Consider the following 12,721-nt stretch of genomic DNA (forward strand, 5'->3'; position numbering starts at 1 on the left):
GAAGGTTCCTTACACACTGAAGAGCACCACCGGCCAGACAGAATACCTACCGGCACTCCAGAATTTCCATCGGCTGTTGAATTGATAATCGGCACTTAAAATATTGCCGGGCGGCACTGAATTCTGCCGGTCGGCAGAAACTTCCTGCAGAGACAGTTTTGACAGCAAACAGAGAATAGACAGTGCATGGCATGGGGTTTTCAGGCACATGTAAGCATGGTCATACTTCCTATCATGTTTTGAACTCAAGGAAGCATGTCCCTCGATCCTCGAACCATCAATGGTGCATGGTGGCTCAAAGAATCAAATTTGCCATTTGATATAAAGATGCATGCAACAAACAAAATGAAAACCGAAGCCTTATCAAGTTGGAGTCAAAGACCCCGGTGACCGAGAATCAAGGCACATTACATCACTTGAAGTATGAATGTTCCTTGATTCCCACATTTGGTTTGACACCCCAAACCAAGTAAATGCAATGCATGTTATGCAAACATGGCTCAAAATGCAACATGATACCAAGATGTAAAGCACAACAAGCATTATGCAACCAACATGACAAATGTGTAATGCCAAGCATACAAGGTACAAATATGATGCAAACATGGACCAATTTGAGAATGGGATTAACATGCTACGAGGCTTAATGAAGCAACCATGCGACAAACATGGAACAAGCATGCAATGGGGCCTTAAGCCATAAAGGGACAGACCTTAATCCGCCCCAAAACAGTGGCCAAAAGATGTCTAAAAGGTGGGCCAATATCTCATGCTAACAAGCAAACTAATGGTCCCAAGTTTAAGGTACAAAAAAAGACATTTTACCCCCACCAACATGACCTCTCATGGCATGATTAAAACAAGTAAAAACAGAATTTTACAGACCAAGATAGGACTCGAAATCCTCCTAATATGGCAGCTAAGGTGACTCCCAAGAGGCATGTGCACCAAGGCTCATTCCTAGGCATAAGAGGGTACACCCTCAAGGCATAAAAGAGGTCATGCATGCACACATACAAACATGATTCTTGGACTAAAATGTGGTCCTAAATGATGTTAAATCATGAGGGTGATCACAATCATGCATGCTAGAAGTCAACATGCTCAAAGCTTTCAAGCCAAAATACATAACACCCATAACAAACATGTCAAGCATGACCAAATGGATAACCAACAGACTTTAAGCATGGAAAAACAATACTAAAAGCTTCATGGAACTAAGCCAACACACACAAGAATCATGGCCTAATCACGAGATGCACTTCTAAGCAAAATGGAGCAATACAAAGCAAGTACTACAAGCATGCAAGGAGGCACAAATCCGGCCCAAAACAGAGGTTACATATGACCTAAAACACCTAAAAAACTTCTGAAATGAGGCCAAGAATGATCAAGCACACATGCTACCCTTTTAAGCCAAAAAGCAAGGAAACAAAACAATGAAGGGAGAGGGGTGTCCCTCCCCTATGCAAGACTTCAAACCACCTTTTTTAACACTGAAAATCAACTATTTTTTTTAGTGGTGAAAGGACCAAAACACTGAAGTGAACAAAGCCATACCAAAGAGGCACCAAAATGGACCAAACAAGGCCTAGAAGGGTGAGTTTGCACTCAAACCACAAAACGACCTTAATGAAAGTTCTAAAGCATGAAAATACAAGCCCTTTTTATGTTATACACAAGAGCTAAAACAGCAAGCAAGATAGGTAAAAAAACTATTGCAAGTTTGGGGAATATAAAGCAAGATGCTCACCCTTGAAGAACCTTTGAAGAACAAATGGTCTAGCCCTCTTCTTTTGATCAAAACCAGTCCAAAAACTCAAGAATCAACCCCCCAAGTTCCTCAATCTTGGAGTAAGGTGTAATAGTGTGTGTAATGGTGCAAAAGTAAGGTAAAATCCAACTTTAGGCCAAGGAAACACACACAGGAGGGGAGAGAGGGAGATATAGAGATAGAGTGTATCTATATCTCAAAGCTCTGGTTTTTGGTTCCAAAATTCTAACCTAGATCAAAGAGGAAGACCCTTCCTCTTATAAGACTCCCTCTTGCAAAGCTTATACAACAAGCTTGCTTAGAGGGAGATCCCTCCATACACGTGTATGGAGGGAGGCAGAGTTGGTGCCAGCTATCACAGCTGGCACAAAATATCTCTATAAAGTGGATGAACAGTGGTCGGCTGCCCAAAAATGTCATTTCGACAAAAAAGAGTGCCGACCGGCAACAAAATATGCCGACCGGCAATAAAATGTGCCGACCGGCAACAACAAGTGCCGATGGCAGCAAACGACCAGCCGGTGGCCTCTAGCCATAGCCGATGGTGTGTGGGGATGCCTCACAAGGCATTCCCTGCCCTTCCAAGGCAAAACACAAGTGTTCGGTGTGAAACCAGACACTAAACAGTCAAGTTTGGAGATCTTGAGGCAGAGCACGCGAGCCGAGACTTCCGGGAACTCCAAACGAACACAAACGTGGATAATCACCGAGTGTTCAAACGGTGACGTCCAAGTCTTGAGGACGGTCAAAAATGGGGTATCTACACTCATGCGTTAGAGTTCGAACACTCGGACGCTTATTCGGACCGTCTTGCGTGATGGCAGATATGTAACTATGGTTTTTATTACCATTTCTCATGCGTTAGGGTTCGAACACTCGGACACTTATTCGGATTCTCCTGCATGATGGCAGATATGTAATTATGGTGTTTACTTACCATTTCTCATGCATTTGGGTTCGAACACTCGGACACTTATTCCGACCCTCTTGCATGATGTCAGATGTGTAATTATTGTCTTTACTTACCATTTCTCACGTATTAGGGTTCGAACACTCGGACGCTTAATTGCATTTTTCTGTAAGATGGCAGATATATAATTATGGTGTTTATTTACCATTTCTCATGTATTAGGGTTTAAATACTTGGACACCTCTTCGGATTATCCTGGTTGATGGTAGTTATGTATTTACGGTGTTTACTTACCATTTCTCATGCATTAGGGTTCTAACACTCAAACACTTATTCGGACTCTCTTGCATGATGGCAGATATGCAATTACGGTGTTTACCTATCATTTCCCATGCATTAGGGTTCGAACACTCGGACACTTGTTCGGATTCTCCAGCATGATAGCGGATATGTAAATACGGTGTTTAATTACCATTTCTCATGCATTAGGGTTCGAACACATGGACACTTATTCGGATTCTCTTGCATGATCGCATATATGTAATTACGGTGTTTACTTACCATTTCTCATGCATTAGGGTTCGAACACGCGGACACTTATTCGGATTCTCTTGCAGGATCGCAGATATGTAATTAAGATGTTTACTTACCATTTCTCATGCATTAGGGATCAAATACTCAGATAGTTATTCAGACGCTCTAGCATGAGGGCAGATATGTAATTACGGTGTTTACTTACCATTTCACATGCATTAGGGTTCAAACACTCGGATAATTATTCGGACCCTCTTGCATGACGGCAGATATGTAATTACGGTGTTTACTTACCATTTCTCATGCGTTAGGGTTCGAACACCCTTGCACTTTTTCGGATTCTCCTGTATGATGGCAGGTATGCATTTACTATGTTTACTTATCATTTCTCATGCATTCGGGTTCGAACAGTCATACACTTATTCAGATTCTTCTGCGTGGTGGTAGATATGTAATTACGGTGTTTATTCACCATTTCTCATGCATTATGGTTCGAACACTCGGACACTTGTTCGGATTCTCCTACATGGTGGCAGATATGTAATTACGGTGTTTACTTATCATTTCCAATGCGTTACAGTTCGAACACTCGGACACTTATTCGGACCCTCTTCGATGATGATGGCAGATATGTAATTATAGTGTTTACTTACCATTTCTCATGCATTAGGGTTCGAACACACGGACAATTATTCGGATTCTCTTGCATGATCGCGGATATGTAATTACATTGTTTTTACGTACCATTTCTCATGCATTAGGGTTCGAACACTTGGACATTTATTCGAACCTTCTTGCATGATGGCAGATATGTAATTATTGTGTTTATTTACCATTTCTCATGCATTAGGGTTCGAACACTCGGAAACTTATAAGGATTCTCTTTTATGATAGTAGATATGTAATTACGATGTTCACTCACCATTTCTCATGCGTTAGGGTTCGAACACTTAGATACTTATTCGGATTCTCCTGCATGATAGCAGATATATAGTTATGGTGTTTATTTACCATTTCTCATGCATTAGGGTTCGAACACTCGAACACTTATTCAGATTCTCCTGCATGATGGCAGATATGTAATTATGATGTTTACTTACCTTTTCTCATGCATTAGGGATCGAACACTCGGATACTTGTTCAGACCCTCTTGCATGATGGCAGATATGTAATTACGGTATTTACTTACCATTTCTTATGCATTTTGGGTCGAACACTCGGACACTTATTCGGACCCTCTTGCATGATGTCAGATATTTAATTACGGTGTTGACTTAGCATTTCTCATGCATTAGGGTTCGAACACTCGGACATTTATTCGGACCCTCTTGCATGATGGCAGATATGTAATTACGGTATTTACTTACCATTTCTCATGGATTAGGGATCGAACACTCGGATATTTATTCGGACCCTCTTGCATGATGGCAGATATGTAATTACAGTGTTTACTTACCATTTCTTATGCGTTAGGGTTCGAACACTCGGACACTTATTCGGATTCTCCTGTATGATGGCAGATATGTAATTACGATGTTTACTTACCATTTCTCATGCATTTGGCACTACATTAAAAATAGTTTTTAAAGACGAAAACTAATGACGAAAATAAATTTTGTCACGAAATACGTATCTTTTATTGACGAAAATAATGTTTCCTCTCAAATGTACAATTTTTAAAGACAAAAATAAAATTTTGTCACCAATCTAAATCATAATAAAAAAAATTAAGTGACGAAATTATTTGTTGTCGCTATTTATATATTTTTTGTTAGTGAAGATTTTTCCCACTAATTTTTTCGGAGGGCACCAAAATTGAAATTTTTGGTGACGAAAAAATTGGTCACCAATTATAAAATTATTAATGAAAAATATATTTTTGTCACAATTAATTTTTAATATTTTAATATTATTTAGTGACAAAATTATTTTTGTCACCAATAAATGGTGTAGTTGCTAAAAATATTTTAGAGGGAAATAAAAATGTATTGGCAGCTATAGAAGCAGATAGACCGAAATCGGTTCTTCTTCTTCACAGTTCGAGAGATCGATCGACAGCACTCAGTTCTTCTTCTTCACAGTTCGAGCGATCTCTTCATAGTCGTCTCTTCAATGGCTTCCATGGACGGTCTGGTTTCGATAACTAGGGCTTTTCTCGCTTCTTATTACGACAAGTAACCCTTCACTCCCCTCTCCGACGATGTTTCTTGCCTCACGACTGAAATTCGCTCCGTGGCCAGCGATTTGTGCAAGGATTTCCCACCCATTGAAGGTGAATTTCTCAATTTCTTGATCCATTTTCAGTTTCTGTTGTCTTTGTTTTTGTGATCTACGACACTTTGCGATTCGTTTGAAGCGAGATTTACTAAATCTTTGACTATCATTTTGGCTTGTGACGACTACGTGTAGCCCATTTCAGAGTCAAAATCGGTGATCTAGATCGTGACAGAATTACGATTGTGAAATATAGCTAGCTTTTAGATTCCGTGGTTTGTGCAATGTCAATATATTTAGGAGCTAAATCATTAGGTTTAGTTGTTTATGTGCAGATTTTCCCTAATCAATTTTATAGTGCAAACATCCCTAACTTCTTCCTCTAGTTTATTTTTTGTTTTTTTAAAAAAGAAGAAGAAGAGAAAGAAGAAAAAAGGAAGAGAGAATTAGCTTCTCCCTTTAGATGCATATTTACCAGAGAAAAGGAACATAAACTTTTACATATTCCTTGATAGAGTTAGATTTTGTATATTTGTTAGAAATACTGGAAAATGTATTATTTATTTTCTCCTTAAGACAAGTATCGTAAACAACATCTGGTTACTTGTCAACAATCAACATTTGGGTGCATTTTTTTTTCCCTTTAATATTTTGCTCCTTTTGACTTTGATACTATTGTTAACATGATTTCCAAAGAAGAGCCAAAGAAAAAGATAACAAAAAAGAATAGAGGTACAAAGAAGAAAGGGTGGTTTTCTTCCATGTTCCAGAGGTACATTATTTTGCCTAATTCATCATCATTTTTATTCAATGATTGATAAATTTAGTTGATTTGTATCATAATTAAAAATTAAAAAAATAAAAAAATAAAAAAAAAAAAAAAGCAAAACAAAAAACCAAGAGGACTTCCCTTTTTCCGGTTCGTTATATTGGGGAAATGCAAATCATCTATTCGATATTAGTAATAGGATTTTTGTTGGATTGGTTTGTATGATTAAACCAATCAAACTGTTAAAATCCAAAATTTAGATTTCATTCATTTTATATTTATATAATATATAATAATATAATTGAAGAAGAAGAAGAAGCTTAATTTGTTGATGTTCTAAATGTAGTGTCCACGACTTAGTGATAGCATGTCTCTTTTTTAATCTCTTCCCTTATTAAATGATGCCTTTTTCATTGCTATTATTGTGTTTACAACCACCCCCCCCCCCCCCCCCCCTCTTAATTTCTGATTGTGTGTTGAGGTTTAACCATGACATAATGTGGTAACCTCTTATATTTAGAATTGTTGAAGAAAGTTTACTTGTCACTTTAAGATGATATATCTGAAAATGTTATTGCTAAAAACTTTAAATGTTATTACTTGTGATGCTAAGAAGTCACAGAGAAGAAAAGTAAAAGAAGTCAGTTTGGGAACTTTGTTTTCCTCGCATTTTTATAGTGGGAATAGCTACTGGATTTTTATAGATGGTCCATTTTATTATACTAAAACACTATTTGGTTTTTTTAGAATATGTTTTCCAAATAACTACACACTAGTTTGGTGAAAAAACTAGGTGTACCTTGAATGGTTTGGTGAAACTAAAAATTTGAAACTAGTTTGGTGTTCATAGAGAAAGAACAAGCAGCCAAAGAAACTAGTAAGAGAAAGAAAATAAAATAAAAGATAACTCATTCAATGGCCCATAAATTTTCTGCTATGATATTATTTTTAGTGTTTTGGCTACACAATCCTTAGTTGGCTGCAAGCAAATCAACAAATTCATATTGTAGGAACTAGGCCTCTAAATAATTTGGAGCTTGCTGCCCCTCTCCTACTTTTCCTTCAATTTTTGTATTTTAATAATATTTTGATTTCAATTACAGTTCTTGCTGGTTAGAGAGTCAAAGACAAGCAACTTTGCTACTTGGGCAATTTGCTGCCATAAAGACTATAAAGTGGAACGAAATAGTTAAAATTAATTTTAAATTTTTTGAACACATCCCATCCACTGTTATACACTCTTATAGTTTTATATATGATTTGTGCAGGTGCACATTGTTCAAAAAGGTGTTGTCCAACAACTAATTGAGATGCTTCAATCCCACAAGCACTAGTGAGAGAGTCAGCATTTGCATTGGGAGGTTGGCACATGTTTTTTATCCTAATTGAGATGTTTTTGTTTTGTATATATAAAAAAAAAAAAAGAGGTTTAATTTGAATGAGGTCCAAATATCTTGGTTTTTTTAATTTAATTTAATTTTATTTTCCTTAAGAGATTGAAAAGATTTTGTGTAATTTTCTCTTTGCGAGCAAATAGTTGGCCGATTGGCCGAAATGTATTGTGCGATGGTCTCTGGTGTGTTGATGGGTGTTTTGATGTGGGTGTTTTGTTTGTAGGGTGTTTTTGCTTCTTGGCTGATGGGTGTTTTGCTTCTTGGCTACTCAGCCATGCTTAGTTCTTGCTGGTTGATGTTGGAATCTGTTAGCAATGTTTTGGCCCTGTTGGAATCTGTTGTTGCTGTTTTTTTTTTTTTCTTTTTTGATATCCTCTTTCTACTGCTATGAGTTGCTGCTGGTATGTGTGGGCAATGCTCTTTTTATCTGGCTACTGTAACTGATTTTATTTGTATGTTTTAGATTTGCTTAGATTTGGCTGCTGCTATGGCTGCTGTTGCTCTGCTCTTGTTCTATATGTGTATCAGACTTTGCAATCTGCAGGAAATTCTAGAAAATAGTAAGAAATTGAATAGAAACTTTAAAGGACATGTTCAAAGAAATTTGAAGCTATGTTCTTTTGCATGGTGAAAAGTTGAGCAACATTAATATGTTAGATGAATAATGTTAATTAAAATTAAGCTTTCACACCTTCTGATATGAATGTTTCTTTGATTGTCAGCCGCTAGTGTAGCTTCTCAATGGTTGGAACTCCTTCATCAAGACACTAAAGGGCATCTTGCTGGTAATGTAATGCTTATCAGGGAAGATTTTACTCATCTTTGATTAGAACTCCTTTATACATGTATGGTTATGTACTGCTTTCTGTACTTGCAGCATTTTGACGCAGTAAGAAGAGAGATCAATCTATGATTCATACAGAATTGCCTTTGCTAATGTCACGGGAATTCTCATGTAATAAAAAGAATGATCCATATGTTATGAAAAATTCTGCTGCTGGATGCTCTAACAATACGAGTGTGCATGTTGATGTGCATCAAGCTAGATGGGGTGCTCTATTTGAACAGATGGATAAAGGCCTTTCTGAATAAGAAAAACAATTAGTAAGTCTCTAGGAGAATGGTCTGTTTGGATATATTCTAAAGATGAAAGCCCGTAGTCTAAGCTTTAGTCATTTAGGACGGGTGCATGTGCATCATCATGAAACTTAAAATATATTTGAATTTGAATTCCTCCAACAAATAACTTAGGTCAAATCATATCATCATTCACTTGATTCACCAAATTTTTTAGTAGATTACATGGATGAGGTGAAGTAATGCGAAGTCCTCTAGCTTGACAATCACTGTTAGAATTTGTATGATGGACAAGGCATTATTGCAAATCCAAGCAAACTGACTTACTAATCTGTTTGAATGGGGTGTTTGAACTCTGTTACTACTATAAGCATTTTTTTCCCCATTTTATGATTTTGATCAATTTAGCCTACATCCATTTATCATGAATTTTTGCCTTCTAAAATCATAGTTCTGTTTATTTTCTTGGTTATAATTTATAGTTATTTTCTCAAATGGCAAGAATCTTATGCAAACTATTTCGTATGAATGTTGTGCATATGTTGAGTAGTCTTCTAAGGTCATGTTTGATTCACAAGACTAATAGTGAAGTATTAATAATCCTATTAAATTAGTGTGGTATTCACTATCCAATTAGATTAATATCCATTGGATTAATAATCCCACCCCTACCCCATTACTAATAATCCTATAAATTTATTGGATTAATTATCCTAAACTAAAATGTTAAAACAAACATAGGATAATTGGATCTACAAATTAATAATCCCAATTTCATACTCTAATCTATCCAATCAAACATGCCCTAAATTGACAATTTGACAGTAACACAGTGAGACAATCTGACTAGAGAGGCCAACAACAAATCTTAAAAATGCATCACATTCTTCACTCATTATAGAGAAAACATCCCACTCCACAACAAAGTATTACAACTAAGAACAAAGAGCAATCAGCAGCAACATGGAAATAAGTAGGAGAGACCATAGCCACACCCAGCAAAACTGCAGCCACAAGCTTCAAAAGACTCAATTAGCAACACTGCTTCATCACGTCAAAAAAACCTTCACCACCTCAGTAAACTCTTATACCATACGCCCTTCAAAAATTGTGCCGGGAATGCTTCATTGACTTTGCAAGCATCTATTCATGTTACTAAAATTGGATGGATGGAAGTTACTATCTGGATTACCAATGTGAGTTGTGGAAACTTACGGAACAAGCACGGGACTCCCGGTTTGAAAACTAAGGTAAAAAAAATGCACTTTTTCACACTTAAGCCTGAAAATAGGCCACCAGAGGTCAAAATCGTGCAACAGTCACGAGACGGCCTATGGAACACCTAAAACACTTCGGTAGGGACCAATATGAGTTGTGGAAACTTACGGAACTAGCACGGGACTCCCGGTTTGAAAACTAAGTCCAAAAATATACTTTTTCACATTTAAGCTTGAAAATAGGCCATCAGATGCCAAAATAGTGCAACAGCCATGACATGGGCTGAGGAACACCTTAAACATCTCGGGAGGGACCAATGTGAGTTGTCGAAACTTACGGAACTAGCACAGGACTCCCGGTTTGAAAGCTAAGTCCAAAAGGGCACTTTTTCACATTTAACCTTGAAAATTGGCCACGAGAGGCCAAAATCGTGCAACAGCCACGAGACGGCCTGGGAACACTTCTAACACCTCAGGAGGGACCACTGTGAGTTGTGAAAACTTACGGAACTAGCACGGGACTCTTGGTTTGAAAACTAAGTTCAAAATTGCACTTTTTCACACTTAAGCTTGAAAATAGACATTCATGGGCCAAAATCGTGCAACATTAACGAGACGGCCTGGGGAAAACCTCAAACACGTCGGGAGGGACCAATGTAAGCTGTGGAAACTTACGGAACTAGCATGGGACTCCCGACTTGAAAACTAAGTCCAAAAAGACATTTTTTCACACTTAAACTTGAAAATAGGCCATCGGAGGCTAAAATCATGCAACAGCCACGAGACGGTCCAGGGAACACCTCAAATACCTCGGGAGGGACTAATGTGAGCTGTGAAAACTTACAGAACTAGCACAGAACTCCCAGTTTGAAAACTAAGTCCAAAAAGACATTTCTTCTCACTTAAGCTTGAAAATAGGCCACCGGAGGCCAAAATCGTACAACAGCCATGAGACGGCCCAAGGAACACCTCAAACACCTCGGGAGAAACTAATGTGAGTTGTGGAAACTTACGGAACTGGCACAGGACTCCTGATATGAAAACTAAATCCAAAAAGGCACTTTTCACTCTTAAGGTTGAAAATAGGTCACCGGAAGCCAAAATCGTATAACAGTCACGAGACGGCCTGGAGAACACCTCAAACACCTCAGGAGGGATCAATGTGAGTTATGGAAACTTATGGAACTAGGGACCAATGTGAGTTGTGGAAACTTATAGAACTAGCACGGGACTCCCAATTTGAAAACTAAGTCCAAAAAGACACTTTTTCACACTTATGTTTGAAAATAGGCCACCGGAGGCCAAAATCGTGCAACAACCACGAGACAGCCCGGGGAACACCTCAAAAATCTCGGGAGGGATCAATGTGAGTTTTGGAAACTTACGAAACTAGCACGGGACTCCCGATTTGAAAACTAAGTCCAAAAATGTCTTTTTTCACACTTAAGCTTGAAAATATGCCATCGAAGGCCAAAATCGTGCAATAGCCATGAGATGGCCTAGGGAACACCTCAAACACCTTGCGAGGAACTAATGTGAGTTGTGAAAACTTACGGAATTACCACGGGACTTCCGGTTTGAAAACTAAGTATAAAAAGGCACTTTTTCACACTTCAGCTTGATAATAGGCTACTGGAGGCCAAATCGTGCAACAGCCATGAGACGGCCTAGGGAACACCTCAAACACCTCGGGAGGGACCAATGTGAGTTGGGAAACTTATAGAACTAGCATGGGACTCTCGGTTTGAAAACTAAGTCCAAAAAGGTACTTTTTCACACTTAAGCTTGAAAATAGACCTTCAGGGGCCAAAATCTTGCAACAGCCACGGGACGGCCGGGGAACACCTCAAACACGTCGGGAGGGACTAATGTAAGTTGTGAAAACTTACGAAACTAGCACGGGACTCCCGGTTTGAAAACTAAGTCCAAAAAGTCACTTTTTCACACTTAAGCTTGAAAATAGGCCATCGGATGCCAAAATCGTGCAATAGCTACGAGACGACCCAAGAAACACCTCAAACACCTTAGAAGGGACCAATGTGAGTTGTGAAAACTTACGGAACTAGCACGGGATTCTCGGTTTGAAAACTAAGTCCAAAATTGTACTTTTTCACACTTAATTTTGAAAATAGACATTCGAGGGCCAGAATCGTGCAACAACGTCAGGACGGTCTAGGGAACACCTCAAACACATCGGGAGTGACCAATGTAAGTTGTGAAAACTTACGGAACTAGCACGGGACTCCCGGTTTGAAAACTAAGTCCGAAAAAACACTTTTTCACCCCTAAGCTTGAAAATAGGCCACCGGATGCCAAAATCGTGCAAAAGCCACGAGACAGCTTGGGGAACACCTCAAACACCTCGGAAGGGACCAATGTGAGTTGTGGAAACTTGCGGAACTGGCACGGGACTCTTAGTTTGAAAACTAAGTCAAAAAAGACACTTTTTCACATTTAAGCTTGAAAATAGACCTTCAGGGGCCAAAATCGTGCAACAGCCACGGGACGGCCAGGGAACACCTCAAACACGTCAGGAGGGACCAATGTAAGTTGTGAAAACTTACGGAACTAGCACGGGACTCCCGGTTTGAAAACTAAGTCCAAAAAGTCACTTTTTCACACTTAAGTTTGAAAATAGGCCACCGGATGCCAAAATCGTGCAACAGCCACGAGACGGCCCGGGGAACACCCCAAACACCTCGGGAGGGACCAATGTGAGTTGTGAAAACTTACGAAACTAGCACGAGACTCTCGGTTTGAAAACTAAGTCCAAAATTGTATTTTTTCACACTTAATCTTTAAAATAGATTTTCGGGGGCCAAAATCGTGCGA

The 12,721-nt window shown here is 38.6% G+C and overlaps 1 long non-coding RNA gene across 3 annotated transcripts; it reads left to right on the plus strand.

The window, feature by feature from the left end:
* Window positions 1-5,298: 5,298 nt before the first annotated feature.
* On the plus strand, window positions 5,299-9,096 carry LOC145814509 (uncharacterized). 3 transcript variants are annotated; one of them, XR_014357850.1, is made up of 5 exons: window positions 5,299-5,490; window positions 6,129-6,204; window positions 7,470-7,562; window positions 7,819-8,380; window positions 8,473-9,095. It is a non-coding gene; the product is annotated as an uncharacterized LOC145814509 (long non-coding RNA). The 3 variants fall into 3 exon arrangements; XR_014357849.1 differs by having other exon boundaries at window positions 7,819-9,096; XR_014357851.1 differs by lacking the exon at window positions 6,129-6,204 and having other exon boundaries at window positions 7,819-9,096.
* The last annotated feature ends 3,625 nt before the right edge of the window (window positions 9,097-12,721 follow it).

This window comes from Camellia sinensis, unplaced genomic scaffold, assembly GCF_055761805.1.
Source record: "Camellia sinensis isolate YWXY unplaced genomic scaffold, ASM5576180v1 Unanchor11, whole genome shotgun sequence".
Lineage (NCBI taxonomy): Eukaryota > Viridiplantae > Streptophyta > Magnoliopsida > Ericales > Theaceae > Camellia > Camellia sinensis.